At 48.3% G+C, this 23,131-nt stretch overlaps 1 long non-coding RNA gene across 1 annotated transcript in view; it reads right to left on the bottom strand.

Annotated features, from left to right (window-relative positions):
• Nucleotides 1–22,407, bottom strand: part of LOC140398015 (uncharacterized) — a 112,715-nt gene extending 90,308 nt beyond the window's left edge. The window contains exon 1 of the long non-coding RNA XR_011937380.1: nt 22,320–22,407. This is a non-coding gene — a long non-coding RNA (uncharacterized lncRNA). The remainder of the gene's footprint in view (nt 1–22,319) is intronic.
• Nucleotides 22,408–23,131: the final 724 nt, after the last annotated feature.

The raw sequence follows: 23,131 nt of genomic DNA, 5'->3' as shown, positions 1-23,131 counted from the left end.
CGGCAGCCCGCCAACTCCGGGGGACCGTCCTGCTACTTTTGCGGCCAGGGTCGGCACTCCAGACAATGCTGCCCAGCTCAGAACGCGACCTGCAGCGAGTGCGGTAAGAATGGACACTTTACAAAAGTCTGCCAGGCCCAGCCTAAAACGTCCAAATCCCGCCGCGTGGTATCTTGCCTGTCGGGACCGCCCCCTTCTAACGCATCATCTGCCTCGTGTGACTCATGAGGGTCGCCAGCTTGGCCACCATCTTCGACGCTACCACCGACCAGACCAGCCACCTCCCGCAGCTCGCCTCCATCACCCTCGACCAGTCCCGGCCCCGTCATCTCAAGAACTCCATGATGACCGTCCGGGTCAAAGGGCACGAGACGACCTGCTTATTCGACTCCGGGAGCACGGGCAGCTTTGTCCATCCGGATACAGTAAGGCGCTGCTCCCTCCAAATTTTTCTTGCGTCCCAGACAATTTCCCTGGCTTCCGGATCACACTCTGTTGAGGTCCGGGGGTACTGTGTCGCAGCTCTTGCGATACATGGCGTAGAGTACGTTAACTTTAAACTCTACGTCCTCCCCTATCTCTGCACTCCCCTTTTATTAGGCCTAGACTTCCAATGCCATCTCCGAAGCCTGACCTTAACATTCGGTGGACCTCTGCCCCCTCTCACCGTCTGTAGCCTCGCGGCCCTTAAGGTCGCCCCACCTCCGCTCTTTGCTAACCTCACCCCGGACTGTAAGCCCGTCACCAACAGGAGCAGACGACATAGTGCTCGGGACAAGGCCTTTATCAGGTCAGAGGTCCAGCGACTCCTGCGGGAAGGGGTCAAAGAGGCCAGTACCACCCCCTTGAGAGCCCAAGTGGTGGTCGTCACGACTGGGGAGAAGCTCCGGATGGTCGTCGACTACAGTCAGACGATTAACCGGTATATGCAGCTCGATGTGTACTCCCTTCCCTGCATATCTGACATGGTCAACCAGATTGCGCAATACCAAGTGTTCTCCATGGTAGACTTGAAGTCCATGTACCACCAGCTCCCTACCTGCCCGGAGCACCGCCAATACACTGCCTTCGAGGCATATGGGCGCCTCTACCACTTCCTCAATGTCCCCTTCGGTGTCACCAATGGGGTCTCTGTCTTCCAACGGGAGATGGACCGGATGGTTGACCAGTACGGGCTGTGGGCCATGTTCCCGTATCTGGATAATGTCACCATCTGCGGCCATGACCAGCAGGACCATGACGCTAACCTCCAGTGTTTCCTTCACACCGCCAAGGTCTTACGTATAATAAGGAGAAGTATGTTTTCCGCACGACCCGCCCAGCCATCCTCGGCTACGTTGTGGAAAACGGAGTCCTAGGGCCTGATCCCAACCTCATGCGTCCCCTCCTGCAAATTCCTCTTCCCCACTGCCTCAAGGCGCTGAAGAGATGCCTGGGGTTCTTCTTGTACTATGCCCAGTGGGTCCCCAACTATGCGGACAAGGCCCGCCCACTCATCAAATCCACCCTTTTTCCCCTGTCGGCTGACGACCGCCTAGCCTTCAACCGCATCAAGGCAGACATTGCCAAGGCCACGATGCACGCTGTGGACGAGTCCATCCCGTTCCAGGTGGAGAGCAATGCGTCTGATTTTGCCCTGGCCGCTATTACTTTTACAGTAATAACACTCTGGTATGCACGCAGATTCCTCTTCCGTGTACGCTTTCTGATACATCGGTTTTATTTCTAGATCTTTTTGTTGTAACTCCGCCAATTTTCCTGAACTAAAAATAACCGCCTCATCCTCCACCTGTTCTTGTTCTTTTTCAACCATCTGATCAAAAATCGTTTCTGATAATTGCACCTCAACTTCCTATTCACTCTTTGATTTCTCCTCTTGTCTTAACCAGTGACTTTGCGACCTTGTTACTACACAATCCGGAAAAATCCCAGGATACTCGTCCTTCAATACTTCAGTTGTCTGATTATCCACTGGCTTATCAACCACAGTAGGCATCACTCCCGCTTGCGATCCAGCTATATCATTACCCAAGATAAACTGTATTTCTGGACAAGATAGTTTCTCTATTGCTCCTACTACCACTTCACCACTCTTCACCGGACATTACAATCTTACCTTATATAATGGAACGCTACTCCTCTTACCCTGAATTCCACATATTATCACCTTTTCTGGCAACAATCTTCCCAAACTACATAACTCCTCATCTCTCACCATTAAAGATTGACTCGCTCCCGTATCTCTTAAAATTGTGACTTCTTTCCCTGCTCCTCCGATACACATTAGTAAACTTTACCCACACAAGTAAATTCTATAAAGAAATCTGGCACCTTCTTATCAATCACCTCTTGATCAGGCTGTACAATCTTTTGCACCTCCTTCGCTTCCCTTGGGCTTTCCTTTACCACTCTGACAAACCCCACTGTCTTATCCTGTTTTACCACATCAGCCTTACTAGTGCTTTTCTTCAACCACCAACACTGTGACTTTACATGGCCTAGTTTATTACAGTGAAAACATTTTAAACTTTTCATTTCTTTTACACGCTCCTGGACTTCTTTTTTAATCTGAGGTACACTCTCCTTATTATCTCCCATCAGATCTCCTTTACCTTTACCACTTGAGTAGTTCTCATGTCCCCAGTTTCTATCCCTCACAGGCTGAAACTGATGTCGGAAACCAAGCTTTGATTTATGAACTAATTCATAATCATCTGCTATTTCTGCTGCTAACCTCACAGTTTTAACCCTCTGCTCTTCCACATGAGTTCTCACTACATCAGGAATTGGATTTTTAAACTCCTCCAAAATTATAATTTCTCTGAGAGCTTCATACGTTTGGTCTATTTTCAAAGTCCTTATCCACCTATCAAAATTACTCTGTTTCATCCTTCCAAACTCCATGTATGTTTGACCAAGTTCTTTCCTTAAATTTCTAAACCTTTGTAAGCTTCAGGCACTAGTTCATATGCACCTAAGATGGATTTTTTCACCTCATACATCCCAGATACCTCCTCCGGTAGTGACGCAAACACTTCACTAGCTCTACTTACCAGCTTTGTTTGAATCAGTAATACCCACATGTCCTGTGGCCATTTCATTTGTTTAGCTACCTTCTCAAATGAAATGAAAAAGGCTTCCACTTCCTTCTTGTCAAACCTTGGCAATGCTTGGGCATATTTAAATAGATCCCCACCAAGCCTTCGCCTTTGACGCTCTTTCTCACTATCCTCATCACTATCATCCAACTGTACGTCTCCCTTTACATCTGCTAATTTTAACTGACTGTCATGTTTCATGGCCATTTTCTGATGTTCAAACTCTTTCTCTTTATCTTTTCCCTGATCTGTATCTCCCTTTCTTTTTCTTTTTGTTCTGCTAGGGCTATTCTTTCTTTTCTCCTTTCTTCTCTCTCCTTTTCTTTTTCCTCTCTCTCTCTTTCATATTCAAACTGCTTAAATTCTTTCTCATGTTCCATTTGTTTAATTTGCAACTGGAGTTTTGCCATTTCCAATGAGTCAAACTCTATCTCAGGCAACTTTAAATACTTAACCACCGCCATAATTACCTCATCTTTTCGCATTTTGTCAGGTAATGTTAACTGAAATGTTTTTGCCAAATCTAACAGTCTGCTTTTAGTCTCTGTCCGTAAGGTACTGTTTGTGACCGTCTCCAACCCCAAAAACGTCTGAGCCTCTGAAAGAGCCATTGTCCACAACACACACCCCACTTAAACTAAAATACCACACCTGAAAAGCAACCACAATATGCTCACCCCTCACTGTCTTTAAGTTCACTAAGCCAATCCAATAGATAAACTTTTATCCCGGACGATCCCCCAATTGTTATGGGCCAAGGTTTAGCGAATCCCAAAGTGTATCATGAGTTCACCTGACCCACAACTTTTAATAGATTGTGGTATGGGGAGCACATGGCTCACTCTACAGGTATGGTATAGCAGAAAATGGACCTATGGTTTTTAAAACAAAACAATGTTTATTCTATGAACTCAAGTTAACCTTTCTAAAACAAACAGTGAACATCTTAGCAACCAGTAAATCAAATACACCCCCCAAAGAATACAAAACTAAATAACCTGTATGCTATCCTTTTACCATCCAAAAGATTTAACAAACCTTCAAACAGGAGCACATTAGATTTATATTCAATACTGAGACCTTTTTTACAATTCTGAGTTCACCCAAATGATCCATAGATAGTGTTTGCGTGGGAGAGATCAACAACAGTGCAGCTCACGGAAAGAACACAGACACACCCCAGCTCTTTCTCAAACTGAAACTAAAAAAGCAGAAGTAGAGCTCAGCTCCAACCATACTCTGACATCACTCCAAGATCATGAGCAGCTCCATTTCTTAAAGGTACATTTCTAAAACACCCATTTCTTAAAGGCTACTCTCACATGACACCACTCTCTCAGCAACCTGCTTTCCACTCCCTCACAGACCTGGTGTCCAATCCCTCACAGACCTGGTGTCCAATCCCTCACAGACCTGGTGTCCAATCCCTCACAGACCTGCTGTCCACTCACTCACAGACCTGCTGTCCATTCCCTCACAGACCTGTTGTCTACTCCCTTACAGACCTGTTGTCCACTCCCTCACAGACCTGCGGTCCACTCCCTCACAGTCCTGCTGTTCTATCCCTCACAGACCTGCTGTCCATTCCTCAGATACCTGTTGTCCACTCCTCACAGACCTGTGGTCCACTCCCTCACAGTCCTGCTGTTCTATCCCTCACAGACCTGCTGTCCATTCCTCAGATACCTGTTGTCCACTCCTTACAGACCTGCTGTCCACTCCCTCACAGAACTGTTGTCAACTCCTTACAGACCTGCTGTCCACTCCCTCACAGGCTTGTTGTCCACTCCTTACAGACCTGCTGTCCACTCCCTCTGTAGCCATCTGGGATGGCCACTTACAAAATATAAAATGGATGTTTGCAAAGATTGCAAGGAACTATAGACAAAGCTAAGAAAACAAGCAGGCACAGAGCCTGTACGTGTATTGGGACCGCAGCTCCCAGACGAGACTGAAACTGTAGATCTATTAGCATATTGATGGCCCATCTCCGGGAACAAAGGGGAGATACTCAAGTAACCGATCTGGCTCCAGACCACGCGGCACCAGTTCCCCAAACCGAAAGCACAAACAAAGCCAAGCCAACGGCCATCTAGGACACGCCCAGCCATCAGGGCACCCACCCCTTTATTGGTCAAGATCAATACGAGTGATCAAGATACGGTCCAATTGATTGGGGCCAAGTTCAAGGCCCGCCCAAAAGCACGTGAAGCCCTTTCAGGTATATGAAGAAGGCCCCAGGAGAGAATCGCTCTCTTGGAATCGGCTCTCAAATCGGAGAGACCCTTCCACCAACTACACCAGAAGCAAGCAAGTCCAAGGTCAACGCTCGCTACCAGACGGACGACCTTAGCTGTTCTCTTGTACCACTTTGACCCCAGAAGCCTCAGATCCGAACAACGGCCATTGTTCCCCTGACTGAGTGGGCATCCGAAGCTAAGTATAGGCTTTAGCATTAGAGATAGTTTAGTCTGTAGTATTTCGTGCATGTGTAGATATTACTGTGTATGTATATAAATAGTATTGACTTTGAACTAACTAACTGGTGTATCGGCTCCTTGATCAGTATTCAGGTTTGAACCTTGTGGCAGTATCGAAAGATACCTGACGACTCTAAAGCAAACGTAATTAGGATTAAGGAAGGCGACCATATTGACTGCCATATTTAGAACCAAATAAAGAGAGCAACACCTCACAGACCTGTTGTCCACTGCTTACAGACCTGATGTCCAATCCCCTCACAGATCTGCTGTCTATGCCTTACAGACCTGTTGTCCACTTCCTTACAGACTTGTTCTCACTTGGCAGAGCTGCTGTCCACTCTCTCAGAGGCCTGATGTCCACTCCCTCACCGACCTACTGTCCATTCCTTAAAGATATGCTGTCCACTCCATCAGACCTTCTGTTCACTACCTTCACAGACCTGCTGTCCACTCCCTCACAGACCTGCTGTCCACTCCCTCACAGACCTGCTGTCCACTCCCTCACAGACCTGCGGTCCACTCCCTCATAGACCTGCTGTCCACTCCCTCACAGACCTGCTGTCCACTCCCTCACAGACCTGCTGTCCACTCCCTCACAGACCTACTGTCCACTCCCTCACAGACCTGCGGTCCACTCCCTCACAGACCTGCTGTCCACTCCCTCACAGACCTGCTGACCACTCCCTCACAGACCCGCGGTCCACTCCCTCACAGACCTGCAGTCCACTCCCTCACAGACCTGCGGTCCACTCCCTCACAGACTTGTTGTCCACCTTCCACAGATCTGCTGTCCACTCCCTTTACAGACCTGTTGTCCAATTGCTATCCAAACCTTTTGTACAAGGACACAGAGTATAACAGGCAGCACATGATGTTCCTTCAAGAGAAGAGACTGTCAGTGGACAACATTTTGTAAATTAAAGAAAAACAAATGACCCACTTTAAAGGGGAAAAAAACAGAATACAAAGACTACAACTGCCAACAGCAACCGCAGAGTAAATGTTATATTAGCAAACAGACAGCCGTACCTGTCATGTAGAAATCTTATTTTATTTCCAGTAGTGAGTAAACAGGAATAATAATAACAATCCCAGTTGGTGCTCGGTTACATCCATGCCAGTCAAACCAGAGGAGCTGAGCAATGAGACAAAGGTTAAGGGTGCCTCATTGTCTGTCTTGCCAACCGTTAATGAAAGACACTTTCACAAAATCTCCTCCTGAGCAAAGCAAGGGTAATTGAAGAAATAACTTTGCTTTGGCTTATCTGGCTGGAGGAATAAACAACATCAAAGTGCCAGTAGGTTACAAAGTGAACTCCCTGTCACCTTCACTGGCATTTATGATATAAGCATGGGCACATTACCGATTCCCACTGACTTTATCCGGTTACACAATGCATTTATTTGTGAAAAAAGGCAGGAAAGAAAAGTAAGGCGGAAAGGAAAAGGAAGAAAGGACTAATTCAAGATAGCACCTTCCATGACATCGAGACATCAAATGGAGTACTTTTGAAGTGCATGCTCTGGTTTCATGTGTGGGGAAATGCGGCAGCCATTTTACACGCAGTAAATGCACAAACATTAATGTCTATACAATTTGTTTAATGGTGTGTATTGAGGGAGAATATTTAGTCAGGATAGAGGAAACCTGCTTCCTTTCGTCCAAATGGCGACATAGGAACTTTTACATTTATCTGAAAGGACAAGTAGAGACCCTGTTAATATATCACCAAATGATGGCACGTTTGTCAGTGTAATATGCAACGCATGCACTCCATTCCCAATAAACTGGGGAATACACCTGATTAGTTTTTAAAACTTCAGTACGGGGTCGGCACGGTGGCACAGAGGTTAGCACTGCTTCCAAGGACTCACAGCGCCAGGAACCCGGGCTCAATTCCGACCTTGGGTGACTGTGTGGAGTTTGCACGTTCTCCCTGTGTCTGCGTGGGTTTCCTCCGGGTGCTCCGGCTTCCTTCCACAGTCGAAAGGTGTGCAGGTTAGGTGGATTGGCCAAGCTAAATTGCCCTTAGTGTCCAAAGGTTAGGTGGGGTTTCTGGGATTGAGGGGGAATGGGCCCAGGTAGAGTGCTCTTTCAGTTAGTCGGTGCAGGCACGATGGGCTGAATGGCCTCCTTCTACACTGAAGGGATTCTATGATTCCAATGGGAAACTTGGTCATGGAACGGCTGCTTTCACTTGCAAGCATGTGAGATTGACTAACATTTCCACTTGCCAACCATGTGGATGACACATTGCAGTCCTTATTGGTAAACCACAGGGAAACTGTAAACATCGCATTCCACCTCCAGCATGGAATCCTAGCTATTGCTGATTCAAACAGTACTTATCAAAATGATGAGCTGAGGAAAGGTACTGACAATCCCAACTGTGTTGTGGGGAAAAAAAAGAATTGATTTCATATGTATTTAATTGATTGTGAAATACTGCATATATTATTCATTAGATCAGTTCGAGAGGGATAGTGTGAATCAACCAGCAGGTTGCACAGAAATGGAACGTTCAACATTTTAAAAAGAAATCGACATTTGGAACCCTGAAACGCATTCCACTCTTCAAAAATACAAGTGTTGGAACAATGGATAAGCAGAGAGGATGATTCATTTCAGTTGCCACCTTCCCTCAGTTCCAAACTTGAATGGAAATACCTGAGTTTCTGCGGATCCTGCCAAAGTAGAATGCATAGACAAGCAGGTAGAAAACGTGAACCCCGCCCTGCCGGTTGCCGAATTCTCCGGCACCGGATATTCGGCGGGGGCGGGAATCGCGCCGCGCCAGTTGGCGGGCCCCCCCCCTCGATTCTCCGGCCCGGATGGGCCGAAGTCCCACTTCTAGAATGCCTGTCCCGCCGGCGTAGATTAAACCACCTACCTTACCGGCGGGACAAGGCGGCGCGGGCGGGCTCGGGGGTCCTGGGGGGGGGCGAGGGACGATCTGGCCCCGGGGGGTGCCCCCACGGTGGCCTGGCCCGCGATTGGGGCCCACCGATCCGCAGGCGAGCCTGTGCCGTGGGGGCACTCTTTTCCTTCCGCCTTCGATTCGGTCTCCACCATGGCGGAGGCGGAAGAGACTCCCTCCACAGCGCATGCGCGGGGATGCCGTGTGCGGCCGCTAACGCTCCCGCGCATGCGCCGCCCGGAGATGTCATTTCCGCGTCAGCTGGCGGGCCACCAAAGGCCTTTTCCGGCAGCTGACGGGGCGGAAATTAGTCCGGCGCGGGCCTAGCCCCTTAAGGTTGGGGCTCGGCCCCCCAAGATGCGGAGGATTCCGCCCCTTTGGAGCGGCGCGATGCCCGACTGATTTGCGCCGTTTTGGGCGGCGGTCGGCCGACATCGCGCCGATACCGGAGAATTTCGCCCTGGGTTTATTTCGATGTACAATAACCTCCACCCCCGGAAGGGTCTCCCTCCCCGACCTGCAATCCGTGGTGGGGGTTTATATACTGGTGAGGTTTCACCTTGGGGAGGAAGATTGCCGGGGAAGTTCATATTCTGTGGACGTCACAGAAATCTGAAAGTCCTTGGGCGGGATTCTCTCAGCCCGGGGCCGGGCCGGAGAATCCCCGCGACCGGGCCATGCTGCACCGACGCCGGCACGCAATTCTCCGCAGAACGGAGAATCGGTGCCATTGGCGCTGGCGTGTTTGGCGCGGCGCCGGTCGCGGGCCGCCCTACCCAGCCGGTCCGCCGATTCTCGGCTGCAGTTAAAACGCTGAGTTCCACCAGCGCCGTCCACACCTGCTCGCAGCTGGCAGGAACTCTGCGTGCAAGGGTTGGGTGGCGGCCTGTGGGGGGGGGGGGGGAGGGGGTCTCTGACCCCGGGGGGCCTCCGAAGCAGCCTGGCCCACGATCGGGGCCCACTGATTGGCGGACCGGCCTCTCTGTCCCCCAGCCTCTTTCCCTACGTGCCGGCCCCTGTACTCCTGCGCCATGTTGCGGCGGGGCCGGCGCGTTGAAGGAGGCCACCGCGCATGCGCACGTTGGCACCAGCGTGTTGCATGTTGTGTGTGTTGGTGTCGGCGCCACTGTGCATGCGCGGATCCCACGGCGCACAGTTCACGCTTGGATCAGCACCTGGAGTGTCGTGAACCGCTCCAGCGCCATGCTGGCCCCCTGTAGGGGCCAGAATTACTCCTGGCAGCGGCCCGTTCACGCCGTCGTAAAACGCAACGGCGTTTACAACGGCGTGGACATTCTGTCGCGGGATGTGAGAATTATACTGTGACCTCCAGGGAGGTTATAACTCTCCTCCCTCCCCCAACTCTGGGGAAATGTCCATTTGCTCTGGTTGCACCTGCTATGAGTCTTCACAATATTTAAAGATGGATTGACAGCCTCACAGATGCAACCCCCCCCCCCCTCCCTACCCCCCCCCCCCACCTCCCAAGCCCAGGGCTGACCCCCTGACCTACAATGCTTCAGCCCCCTGACCAAGCGGGGTTACCCCCCTCCCCAACCCCACCAGCACTGGGGCAGCAGCTCCAGTGCCCTTGAAATGCATGCCAGGAAATGGAAATGGCTACTCACCTCCTCGCTTTCCCTCAGCAGCCATTCACGTTTTGAAAAGGAGAACTAAACGACGTTGGCGTGACTTCCCGGTGGCGATTCAGGTAAATCCCAGAGAGCCACAGCATTCAACTTCAATCTCGTTAATGAGATTCAAACAAATGCAAATTCTCGCAATTTTTAGAATTGCGCTGGAACTAGCCATTTGATTGGGAGCGGGCCGGGTGAATCACAAAATGGTTCACACCCGACATTAATCTTGGTTTTGGCCTTTCCCGCTATTCACCAGCATGTCTGGATTCACGTTGGGCGCAACGCGATGGTCAAACAGCACCCTAAATCTTCCAAATGGAGAATCCCAGCCCTTTATATTTAAAATGTTACTTTTATTCTCCAACTCAGAATCACTCCTATGGTTTTCCATCCAGGATAACACGATATTAAGTATCTTATTTATGCCAAACATTTATACAAAGTAACAAAACAAGTTGTGTACCCGACATATGCTTTTCTATTGAATATTTCTGGGAACCGTGATAAGCGTGGGTATTCCCATGGCTTTCACTTGCCCTGTGAGATAATTGGCTGGCATTCTAGACACTCATGGGGCAATGATTGATATGGTTATTGCTGGGGCAACAATTGGTATAAATATCGCAGGCCTTCACTTCTAAAACCTGGACTTGAATGAAGTCAAGATTGGTGGGTTGAAAATCTTCCCTGCCCTCTGGCTGTAAGTGTCTTATATGAAATTAATTGCCGAGTGTCAATCAGCTCCCAGTGAATGTGACCACAAAGTATGTATGATAGGATATAGCTGATATTAAATGCCAATTGCTGACAAAGCACGTCATTCCCCGGCAATAAAATTCAGAACTCAGGTAAATGTTACCCCAAAAATATTATTGAAATAATTTCTCAAGTCTGATTTTAGCGAAATGATATGGAGTGCCACAATCCCAAAGTTTATTTCCTGTGAACACCCTAAATGAGGGTGCTAGTGTAATAACATGCATGGGCAAAATGGTGTGGCTTGGATTGTTTTCTGTGTGCTCCTTGCGGAGAACGGGCTCCCCCGCCAGGGGCGGTGTAATTTACCGGTACTTGTATAAAAGGTCGGCCAGTCCGGTATCAACGGACAGGAAGGCATACCTGGTGAAGTTCTATTGGTGCTCATGTATATAATTGTTGTAAAATAAATGTTGATTACTTTATTCTTACTTTGGACTTCCCAAGCATTATTAAACTGACGATGAGGGTAAACCTGGAGCTGTTGATGTGCAATCTATCCAGCCAAGCCACCTTCCCGCATTGATTTTTTTTTTCTTCTGGACCACATGGCGAGGTTAAGTGATTGATGATCATTCTGATTGGATGCCTTTGACCCCAGCATGGAAACAATCAGTGAGCAGAGCAAATGCAGAACTTCTTCAGAGCCAATGATATCACAGAAAATGAGCACCAGACCGCAATATTGCTGATGGCCTGTGGAGCGTATATATTTGGAGTGATCCGGGGCCTCACATTTCCGGCGGTGCCTGAATCAATGACATTCGACCAGCTCATCGTGTTGTTTGGACAGCATTTCAACCCAACCCCGTCTATTGTCGTTCAGTGATACAGGTTCAATACGGCAGAGAGGTCAACTGGTGAGGAAGGAGCTGCGCTCCAAAAGCTAGTGTCATGTGAGGATACCTTTAAGACATGGATATTTAAGCAATGTACCTTTAAGAAAACAGTGATGTCAGAGAGTGGGTGGGGCTGAGCTCAGTTCAGCCATTTTGCAAGTTTTTAGTTTCTGTTTAAAAAGCAGCGTGTATGTGTCTGTGTGTTTCCAGAGAGCTGGAAGTTTTGAAAAGAGCTGGGTATGTGTCTGTGTGTGTCCAGAGAGCTGCAGGAAGAAAGCAAGGTGCTGGAGCTGAAGTCAACCAAGCCAATATATCTCTGCCATGCTACAGAAAATATATATATCCTTTAACCTGATGTGATACTGTTTAAAGGTGTTAAGTCTGTTGGAAGTTTGAAGGAACATTTTAAGGAGTTATTTACTGTTGCAATATTTTCTGAGTTACCTTTGAAGTAAGGGGTGTTAAGAGATCCAATGTTTATTTAAGATGTTAAGTTGAGTTCATGGAACAAACAGTGTTTTGTGTTTAAAAACCCACGTGTCCATAATTGTAATCCCACACCTAGGGAAAAAGCCGTGTGCTAGGAAAAGCAACAAATACATTAAAGGGAGAGATTGGTTGAACTCCATGATACATTTTGGGGTTCTGAAAACACCTCGCCCATAACACTGGTGATTCGAAACAAACCTGTTGGACTTTAACCTGGTGTTGTAAGACTTCTTATTATCTCTGGGAATGGCAGGGTCGACCTTGGGCTCGCATCCATGTAAGTTTTACCAGTCCTTTTTTGGGTTTGATGTTTCTGATCCTGGTGGATGGCTTTTCCAAGTGGCTAGAGATCTGCGGATGATGACTGATGTGCCATCAATGAACACAAGACGAGTAGTGAACGTAACTGAGGCTTTCATAAACTAAACAGAAAGCCTCCTGGCCTCTCATCCCAAACTGGGGCAGTGGCGGAGACCAGCCACCTTTATACCGAGCCCAAGGGTAGGTGGAGCCATCAGGCAGTGGTTTACCACATTATGTATAATACAGTGGCAGTTTACCACAACACACATATTATATACTACAGTGGTTCAGAGCCAGAAGGGACAAGCCCAGACATGTAGCAATACAACAGTACAATACAATACAGTGGTTTACCACAATGACCATCATGTCCTGAGCTACCATAGAGCACCTACATACTTCCTTTTTAGTCCATGGCTTACCAAGAGTGCTCGTCACTGATAATGGAGCCTTGGTTACGAGTAAAGAGTTTGCCGCTTTTGCAAAGCGCAAAGAGATTCACCAAGTCCATACCGCCCCGAAGATCTCTTCTTCGTCAGGTACCAGGAAAGAGCTCTTCTTCGGATCCTCCAGTTCCATTGCTGGTATGTCCTGCTGTGACACCGTTGTTTTCCTGTGACACAGACATGACTGACATCATCCGACTCTGACATGGAGACATGACAGAATCTCCAACGCCAACGCCGTGGTTCCCCTGCACTCGGACGATGATCAGGACAGGCATTCTAGCCGTAAGTGTCATTTGCCAGCAAGGTACATGCTAGCCGATCCTACTCTCCCGCTCTGCGGCGCCCTGCCGGAGCTGAAACATCTTCACCATCCAATTGCTGCAAGTGCTGCATCGGTTGCTTCTTCTTCATCAACTATTTTTCCAACGTTGACATCTTCTCCTCATCATCGTCCCTCAAAGGGGTCATCGGACTTTGGGGCGGGGGGGGGAGGAATGTAATAACCTTCACGGGACATATGATGAGGGATGATTGTTTTCCCCATGCTCCTCGAGGAGTATGAGCACCCCGGCTAGGGGCGGGGTAGCTTACACATACTTGTATAAAATGTCGGCCAGTCTGGAACCGATGGACAGGAGAGTGAGTACAGGGTGAGGTTCTACCAGTACTCATGTACATAATTGTTGTAAAACAAATATCGTTTAATTTGGATTCCCCATGCTTTATTAAACCTAGGTCCACAGTTGAGTGGAACACTGGTAGAATAAATATAAAGTCATCATCGTCCCAGATGATCATGGGCTGTTTTCCCCTTTGAGGGGGGAGAGCTGACTGATGGTGATCTAACCTGAGGATCACCACACCTCAGGTGAGCAGCGATGTTATTGCCTGAAAGGTTAATGCTCCATTTTGTTTGAAAATGCAATTGTTAGAAAAATTCAAATATAAAATAGGTGAAAGTGATTCAGTTACATTTTCATTCTTGAGGGTGTTTACGCCATTTGTGTTTGCATTATTCAGTGGCGTTTGGAGCAAGAAACAATATATAAATTATCTTTCCCTAGCGTGGATATTCAGCGACCTTTCTGAACGATAGGTTTGCCAGACGTTTAAGACCACTCATTACATTAATAAGTGGTTCACCTACAATTAATCTCACTCGTCCTTGTAATCAGCCAAAAAAACCTGAATGCCGAAAACGCAAGAATCCAAGGGAGCACATTACCAATCAGCGGAACAAGCAGAATCCCTTGCCAGTCAACAGGAGGTAAATTTTATTTTACAAGTCAGTTTATTTCACTTCGGTAACACTCTCAAAATCAAATATGTATTTTGTTCCCTAATGTGCAAACTTGACCGACATTCCTGTCTGCTAATCAGCAAACTGACCCTATCTTCAGCCGTTCTGTCAGCCACGTAGCGTTGTAATCTTTCAGTGATTACCTCACAAAGGCTTGCATTTCCTTTCTGTGACTCACATGATTCTGCTAGCATAGTTCCACACAGAGCGTCACCAGTTTGCAAGAATTTAGCCATTGATATTTCCCTTAACTATTTAAGTTTAAGTATCCCATCCGAATAGACTTTTTGCCGTATTCAAAATTCTTATTTTTTGTATTCTTCCCTGTGCATTTTTCCAATAATCAAATGCTTCATGAGAAACATGCCAAACGCAGAGTCCACCCAGTGGTAATTCTATTTCTCCCAGGCAATTTAATTTGCTCTGTCAAGTTAGCATTGATGTGGAGATGCCGGCGTTGGACTGGGGTGAGCACAGTAAGAAGTCTTACAACACCAGGTTAAAGTCCAACAGATTTGTTTCAAATCACTAGCTTTCGGAGCATTGCTCCTTCCTCAGGTGAATGAAGAGGTAGGTTCCAGAAACATATATATAGACAAAGTCATAGATGCAAGACAATGCTTTGAATGCGAGCATTTGCAGGTAATTAAGTATTTACAGATCCAGAGAGAGGGATAATCCCAGGTTAAAGAGGTGTGAATTGTCTCAAGCCAGGACAGTTGGTAGGATTTCGCAAGCCCAGGCCAGATGGTGGGGGGTGCATGTAATGCAACATGAATCCAAGGTCCCGGTTGAGGCCGTACTCATGTGAGCGGAACCTAGACCATAAGACCATAAGACATAGGAGTGGAAGTAAGGCCATTCGGCCCATCGAGTCCACTCCACCATTCAATCATGGCTGATTTCAACTCCATTTACCCGCTCTCTCTCCATAGCCCTTAATTCCTTGAGAAATCAAGAATTTATCAACTTCTGTCTTAAAGACACTCAACGTCCAGGCCTCCACCGCCCTCTGTGGCAATGAATTCCACAGACCCACCACTCTCTGGCTGAAGAAATTTCTCCTCATCTCTGTTCTAAAGTGACTCCCTTTTATTCTAAGGCTGTGCCCCCGGGTCCTAGTCTCCCCTGCTAATGGAAACAACTTCCCTACATCCACCCTATCTAAGCCATTCATTATCTTGTAAGTTTCTATTAGATCTCCCCTCAACCTCCTAAACTCCAATGAATATAATCCCAGGATCCTCAGACATTCATCGTATGTTAGGCCTACCATTCCTGGGATCATCCGTGTGAATCTCCGCTGGACCCGCTCCAGTGCCAGTATGTCCTTCCTGAGATGTGGGGCCCAAAATTGCTCACAGTATTCTAAATGGGGCCTAACTAATGCTTTATAAAGCTTCAGAAGTACATCCCTGCTTTTATATTCCAAGCCTCTTGAGATAAATGACAACATTGCATTTGCTTTCTTAATTACGGACTCAACCTGCAAGTTTACCTTCAGAGAATCCTGGACTAGGACTCCCAAGTCCCTTTGCACTTCAGCATTATGAATTTTGTCACCGTTTAGAAAATAGTCCATGCCTCTATTCTTTTTTCCAAAGTGCAAGACCTCACACTTGCCCACGTTGAATTTCATCAGCCATTTCTTGGACCACTCTCCTAAACTGTCTAAATCTTTCTGGCTGTAAGTATAGCTTGGCTATAAGTTTCTGTTTGCAGAATCGGCGAGTATTTTGTGCTGGTCTTCACTATAGAGGATACAAGTAATATTCCAGAAGTATCTGTAAATCAGGTCATAGATGAGAGGGAGGAAGTGAAGAAAACGACAATCACCAGGGATGTGGTTTGAGCAAACTGTTGGAGTTGTGGGCTGACAAAGCCCCGGATCCTGATGGACTTTACCCTAGGGTCTGAAAAAAAGTGGCTAATGAGATAGTTGATATGGGGAAAGTTCCATCACATTGCAAAATAGCAAATGCAGCTTTATTAAAAAAAGGGAGGGAGAGAAAGAAGGAAACTACAAGCCAGTTAGCTTAATATCTGTAATTGCGAATGCTATTATTTTTATTTATTTTTTAAAATTTAGATTACCCAATTCATTTTTTCCTATTAAGGGGCAATTTAGCGTGGCCAATCCACCTAGCTTGCACATTTTTGGGTTGTGGGGGCGAAACCCACGCAAACACGGGGAGAAGGTGCAAACTCCACACAGACAGTGACCCAGAGCCGGGATCGAACCTGGGACCTCAGCGTCGTGAGGCCGCAGTGCTAACCCACTGCGCCACCGTGCTGCCCGCGGAGGCTATTATTAAAGATTTTAAAGCAGGGTACTTAAAATGGTAGTCAGGCAGAGTCAGCATGGTTTTGTGAAAGGAAAATGATGTTTATCCACTTTCTTGGAGTTTTTTGAAGAAGTAACTTTTGCTGTGAATAAAGGGGAACCAGTGGATGAACTGTACTTAGATTTCCAGAAGACCTTTGATGAGGTGCCTCATCAAACGTCACTGCAGAAAATAAAAGCTCATGGTGTAGGAGGTCACATATTGGCATGAAGAAAAGATTGGCTAGGTAACAGGAGACAGAGAGTAGGCATAAATGGGTCATTTTCTGGTTGGCAAGGTGTAGTGAGAGGTGTGGCACAGGATCAGTGCCGAGGCCTCAATATTTTACAATTTATATAAATGACTTGGATAATGGGACTGAGGTTACGGCTGCTACATTTGATGATGACAAAAAGATAGATTAGAAGGTAAGTTGTGAAGAGGAAATAAGGAGGTTACAAGGGGATAGCGATAGATTAGGTGAGTGGGGAAATATCAGGAAAACATGGAATTGTTCATTTTGGCAGGAAGAATAATAAAGCAGCATATAAGCTAAATAATGGGAAATTACAGAGCTCTGGGATGCAGAAGGATCTTGGTGTCCTAGTGCATGAATCTCAAAAGGTTAGTATGCAGCAAGTAATTGAAATGAAATTAAATGAAAATCGCTTATTGTCACAAGTAGGCTTCAAATTCAGTTACTGTGACAAGCCCCTAGTCGCCACATTCCGGCACCTGTTCAGGGAGGCTGGTACAGGAATTAAACCGTGCTGCTGTCCTGCCTTGGTCTGCTTTCAAAGCCAGCGATTTAGCCCTGTGCTAAACCAGCCCCTAATTGGGAAAGCTAATAGAATGTTATCATTTATTGTGAGAGGAATTGAATGCAAAAATAGAGAGGTTATGCTTAAGTTATACAGGGGAATTGTGAGGCCACAGGCTAAATTCTACCTGCCCCCAGTGGGCTGGTTTCCTGTGGTGGGAGTGACACATAAAAAGATATGGCCGGCACGGTAGGTGGTTAGCGCTGTTGCTTCACAGCGCCAGGGACCCGGGGTCGATTCCCGGTTGGGTCACTGGCTACGCAGAGTCTGCACATTCTCTCTGTATCTGTGTGGGTTTTCTCCGGGTGCTCCGGTTTCCTCCCACAAGTCCCGAAAGACGTGCTTGTTAGGAGAATTGGACATTCTGAATTGTCCCTCAGTGTACCCGAACAGGCGCCGGAGTGTGGCGACAAGGGAATTTTCACTGTAACTTCATTACAGTGTTAATAAGTGTACTTGTGACACTAATAAAGATTATTATTATTATTAAAATAGGCTGGGTGCTCATCCCACAACCTTCACACCCTAAGCTCTCCTCCATAATATGGAGTGGCAGGTGGTTGCCAGAAAAATAGCCAACGCCATATACGTAAATGAATAATCAAGGGTGAGTTAGGCTCGTTATCAAACACTGCCTATAAAAGATTTGGTGTGAGCTGCCGGGCGGGTGAGCGGGAAGCCTGAATTTTAAATTCAGATGCATAAAGGGTGGGAAGGAAGGGGGTAGTCACTCTTTGAGGACCTCCCTTACCCAATCACAGGGTGACCCCCTTAGGTCAAACCCTCTCTTCCTCCCGTATACCCACCCCGCTCCACCCCCGTCTCTCTCGCTAAACTACCCAAGTCCTCCCACCCTAAGACCTTGGACGTACCTACTCCGCAGATCCTTGGGCCTTGGTCATCTTCTCCTGTAGTCCCATCAGCGGCCACTGATGCCTTCCTAGAGGGGCGGAGCAGCATTGAGCATGTCAGCTGCACACCGACGTTGTTTCTGGGATGTGGGGTATATGCCATTCCCCAGTGTACTGAGAGATTGGGACGCCGTTTTTAAATGGCTGATCTCCAAGGCCCTCGAAGCACCCCCCCGACAGCCCCCCTGCCCGAACACAATATGGGAGTGTGCCACCCCCCCCCCACCCCACCCCCTCCTGATGCACCCCCTCCAATACCCAAGCAGGGCATTCCTGGCCTGACTGTGTGCGCGAAGAAAATGCCAGCTTGGCACCATGGCAGCACGGTAACACAGTGGTTAGCACTGTTTCTTCCCAGCGCCAGGGACTCGGGTTCAATTCCCAGCTTGGGTCCCTGTCTGTGTGGAGTCTGCACGTTCTCCCCGTGTCTGCGTGGGTTTCCTCTGGGTGCCCTGGTTTCCTCCCACAAGTTCCAAAAGATGTGCTTGTTAGGTGAATTTGGCATTCTGAATTCTCCCTCAGTATACCTGAATAGGGACTGTAGTGTGGCAACTAGGGGATTTTCACAGTAACTTCATTGCAGCGTTAATGTAAGCTTACATGTGACACCATAAAAAATTGCTCTCTCCCTTCAACCCTACAACCCTTCCTTCATGCGTGCGGCTAGGTCTCGATCCTAGGTCTCTGGTGCTTTGAAGCAACAGTGCTAACCACTGTGCTACCGTGCTGCCCCAACTAATTGGCACCAGTGTGACCACTTGCTGGGGAGGCCGATGAATCACGGGAGGCCATTGGATATGTAGTCGCTCCCCTTAATTGCATAAAAATAGGGTTTAAGTAGTGATAATTGGTTTCTTGCCATGCTATGGCAAGACCTCGATTTCACCTCCAGGGGCGGGCCAGCTGGCAATGCTGAACAGATGTTAACATTGGTGCAATGACAGCTTTCTCATCTATAAGTCTGTTGTGAATTCTAAGCCTCATCTGAACGACGTAATCAAGGCTCACATTTCAGTGAAGCACTAAGAGGGTGCTGGACTGCTGGAAGTGCCAATCTTTAGCCTCTCTCTAATCCTTTCTATTGGATAATAAAAATCCCAAGGCGTTTTTGAAGAAGAGCAGGGGAGTTCTTCCAGCGGCTTGACCAACATTTATCACTCAACAAATTTCACTGAAAGAGGCGGCGTGATTCTCAGTCCAGCCACATCTGTTTTTCTGGCGTTGCGCGCCGGCGGCGGCAGTGGGACTCTCCATCCCGCCAGCCGGCCAATGGGGTTTCCCATTGTGGGCACCCCCACGCCATCCGGAAATCCGTGGGCATGAGTGCGCTGCCGGCAAAAAGGAGGATCCCGTTGATGAAGAATCCAGCCCAGAGTATTTGATGATTTATCTCATTGCTGTTTGTGGGACCCTACTGTGATTCAAATTAACAGCTGTGTTTTCCAATCTAACTGAGACTACGTTTTAACATTAATTGTTTGTGAAACCTGGGCTGCGGTTCTCCGGAAAGATTTCTAATTGTGGCAGCAAGCGGGAACTGCTGCGAGCTTCCCGGCGCTTGGCCCAACGAGGCCGGTAACGCTATTCAACCTTAATTGATCCACTTAACAAGGCCCCACGGTGTTCTCGCCACAAATGAATGCTTGCCAGCTGATTCTCCAGCACCGCGCTCACCAGCCCCCCCTGCTAACATGGTCGAACAGCAGTTATACTGCATTGCACAACCAACCCCACTCAGCTCACAGCCATGGCGCCGAGGAGACCAGCCCTAAGGTACAGGGATGCAGACCTGGGAAGGCTCCTCAATGCACTGGAGGCTAGGAGGGATGACCCGAGGGACCCGGAAGGTGAGCCACAGGGCAGCTAGTGCCACCTGGGGTGAGGAGGTTCTGGCCATGAGTTTGGGGAGCGTGGCCAGGACTGGCCTCCAGTGTCCTAAGAAGGTCAACAACCTACACCGGGAGACATGGGTGAGTTGACACCAACGCGCCCCAACTTCCCGCCGAGACATTTGCACCCCCATGCAAGCATCCATCCTCCAAACCCTCCATGCAGCCCCCAACCCTCCCTCCCCTTCCCTCTCCCTTCAACCCTACAACCCTTCCTTCGTGCGTGCGGCTAACGATGCTTTCTCTGGGTCTCCGCAGGAGAAGCTCTCCCACAATCGCCGGGAGGGGCCCAGACTGGCACAGGGGTGCCAGGCATATGAATCCTCACCACTTTCGGAACGGGTCCTGGAGGACAGAGCAGTCACCAATGTGGAGGTTGACGAACGCTGCAGAAGTGAGGGTCCATCGGGCCCCACCCGGAGGATGTGTCACATGTGAGTTGTTATTGCCATACTGACTGACCCATCCCTCCCACTGACCACATGTCCATTCTCCCACAGGTTCTCCAGCCAATGGCATTGGCCCATTCTGGGTGGTTACCCCTCCTGTTTCCCACCCCCTGCCAAGCACTGAGGCGGCAAACCTAGCAACCACAGACTCTTTGCCTGTGAACAAAGATGGCTACTCACCACCTCGCCGCCCCACAGAAGCCCGTCTGCCAGATTCACGTTTTTCGAAAGGAGAATAATAATCTAATAATCTTTATTAGAGTCATAAGTAGGTTTACATTAATACTGCAATGAAGTTGCTGTGAAAAGCCACTAGTCGCCACATTCTGGCATCTGTTTGGGTACACTAACAGAGAATTTAGAATGCCCAATTCACCTAACACCACGTCTTTTGGGACTTGTGGGAGGAAAGCGGAGCACCAAGAGAACGTGCAGACTCCGCACAGACAGTGACCCAAGTCGGGAATCGAATGAAATGAAAAAATGAAATGAAAATCGCTTATTGTCACAAGTAGGCTTCAAATGAAGTTACTGTGAAAAGCCCCTAGTCGCCACATTCCGACGCCTGTTCAGGGAGGCTGGTAGGGGAATCGAACCTTGCTGCTGGCCTGCCTTGGTCTGCTTTCAAAGCCAGCGATTTAGCCCAGTGTGCTAAACCAGCCCCTGGGGTGAAGAGGTGCTGGCCGTGAGTTTGGGGAGTGTGACCAGGACTGGCCTCCAGTGTCGTAAGAAGGTCAACAACACCGGGAGACATGGATGAGTTGACATCAACGCGCCCCAACTCCCCGCCGAGACTTTTGCATCCCCATGCGAGCATCCACCCTCCAAACCCTCCATGCAGCCCCCTCCCCTCCCTTCCCTCCCCTCTCCCTTCAACCCTACAACCCTTCCTTCATGCGTGCGGCTAGGTCTCGATCCTAGGTCTCTGGTGCTTTGAAGCAACAGTGCTAACCACTGTGCTACCGTGCTGCCCCAACTAATTGGCACCAGCGTGACCACTTGCTGGGGAGGCCGATGAATCACGGGAGGCCATTGGATATGTAGTCGCTCCCCTTAATTGCATAAAAATAGGGTTTAAGTAGTGATAATTGGTTTCTTGCCATGCTATGGCAAGACCTCGATTTCACCTCCAGGGGCGGGCCAGTTGCATCGCAAACTGTTTGGCGCCTAGTGCGGTTCTTGTATTCAGCCTCTCCCACTATTCACAGGCCTCATTTCGCTCGAGCGAGAGCGCAGCGAGGCCTGAGAATCGCGCCCATGATTACCTGCAGTTGCACAAGGGGTGATATATTATATATATATATTATGCATGATCTGAGTTTCTTATGCCACTCCAAGATTCACTGTAGCAATGAAAATAAAGAAGAAATTTGACACAGAACTTGCTTTCTGCTATTTGTGGCTGGTTCATTCAGTCAATATTATATCGCTGACTTAAGATAAATGCACAGCTGACCTAAACATAGAATTTCAGTGTGTTCACCACTTCCCATTCCCTCTAATTGTATACAAACCCTGATCCAAGCATAACAGTTCAGATTTTGGGAAAAAAATACTGATCCTTGTGTGAACTATTTCCCAAATATCCTGTTGTTAATGGCTGATACTACATCTAGTCAGTTCACGAACACCGCAGTTATGCTTACTTACCTGTTCCAAGGATTATGGAGTTTAATGCCTTGATTATACAGATAGCCCTGGGGTATGATCCTGCTTCAAAGTACAAACCAAGAAGTGCTGCTCGCCACCCCGGTTATAGCCTGTAAACAAAGAGACTTGAGTTGCTGGAGCTAATGATCGGTGGGTGAGAGGGTGTCAGTGGTATTTATAGTAGCTGAGATTGACATGCCAACATTGCCCAGGGCATGTTATTTGAGCTGGGAGGGAGAGGTGGTGCATAGTTTTGAATGGCCAGAATTCCCCGCATGCCATGGTGTTTTAACTCAGCCCAGGCTTCAGCCTGATTGGCAGACTTCACTACCCGTCGGGGGCAACAGTCTGGAGGAGGCTACTTAGGGAGGCTAAGAAGCCTGTGCCTGTTTGTGGGAGCATGGTAGCAATCCCATCTCCAACTCCTAGCTGGGAGGGTGGGGCGGGAGGTTTCTGATTTAGCATTGGGGAGGGGGTGGTGTCCTTTGGATGGAGGGAGCGGAGTCTGATGGAGGGGGGGGGGGGGGGGGTGGTTTTGATCCAAGAGAAGCAGGCAAAGCTCGAAAGGGCCGACGAGAAGCTCTCCTTCTCCTCCTGGCCCACAAGCAGTGCTGTGCAGGCCATTTGCTTTCTCTTCAAAGCTGTCCTCATCTCTGTTGATGTCAAATGTGTAAAACAGGTTAAATGTGAGGCTGCCAGCCTCATAGTGACATTAAAGTGGCCAATCGACCTCCTGGGATTGGGCTTTTGCCTCTCCTCCTGTCTCACCTCTGTTAAACCTGGAGGTAAGGTTGGTTTGGATCAACATTTTT

Source organism: Scyliorhinus torazame, chromosome 21 (genome assembly GCF_047496885.1).
Source record: "Scyliorhinus torazame isolate Kashiwa2021f chromosome 21, sScyTor2.1, whole genome shotgun sequence".
Lineage (NCBI taxonomy): Eukaryota > Metazoa > Chordata > Chondrichthyes > Carcharhiniformes > Scyliorhinidae > Scyliorhinus > Scyliorhinus torazame.
The sequence above is the reverse complement of the archived record's forward strand: the minus strand, read 5'-3'. Positions and strand labels throughout refer to the sequence as shown.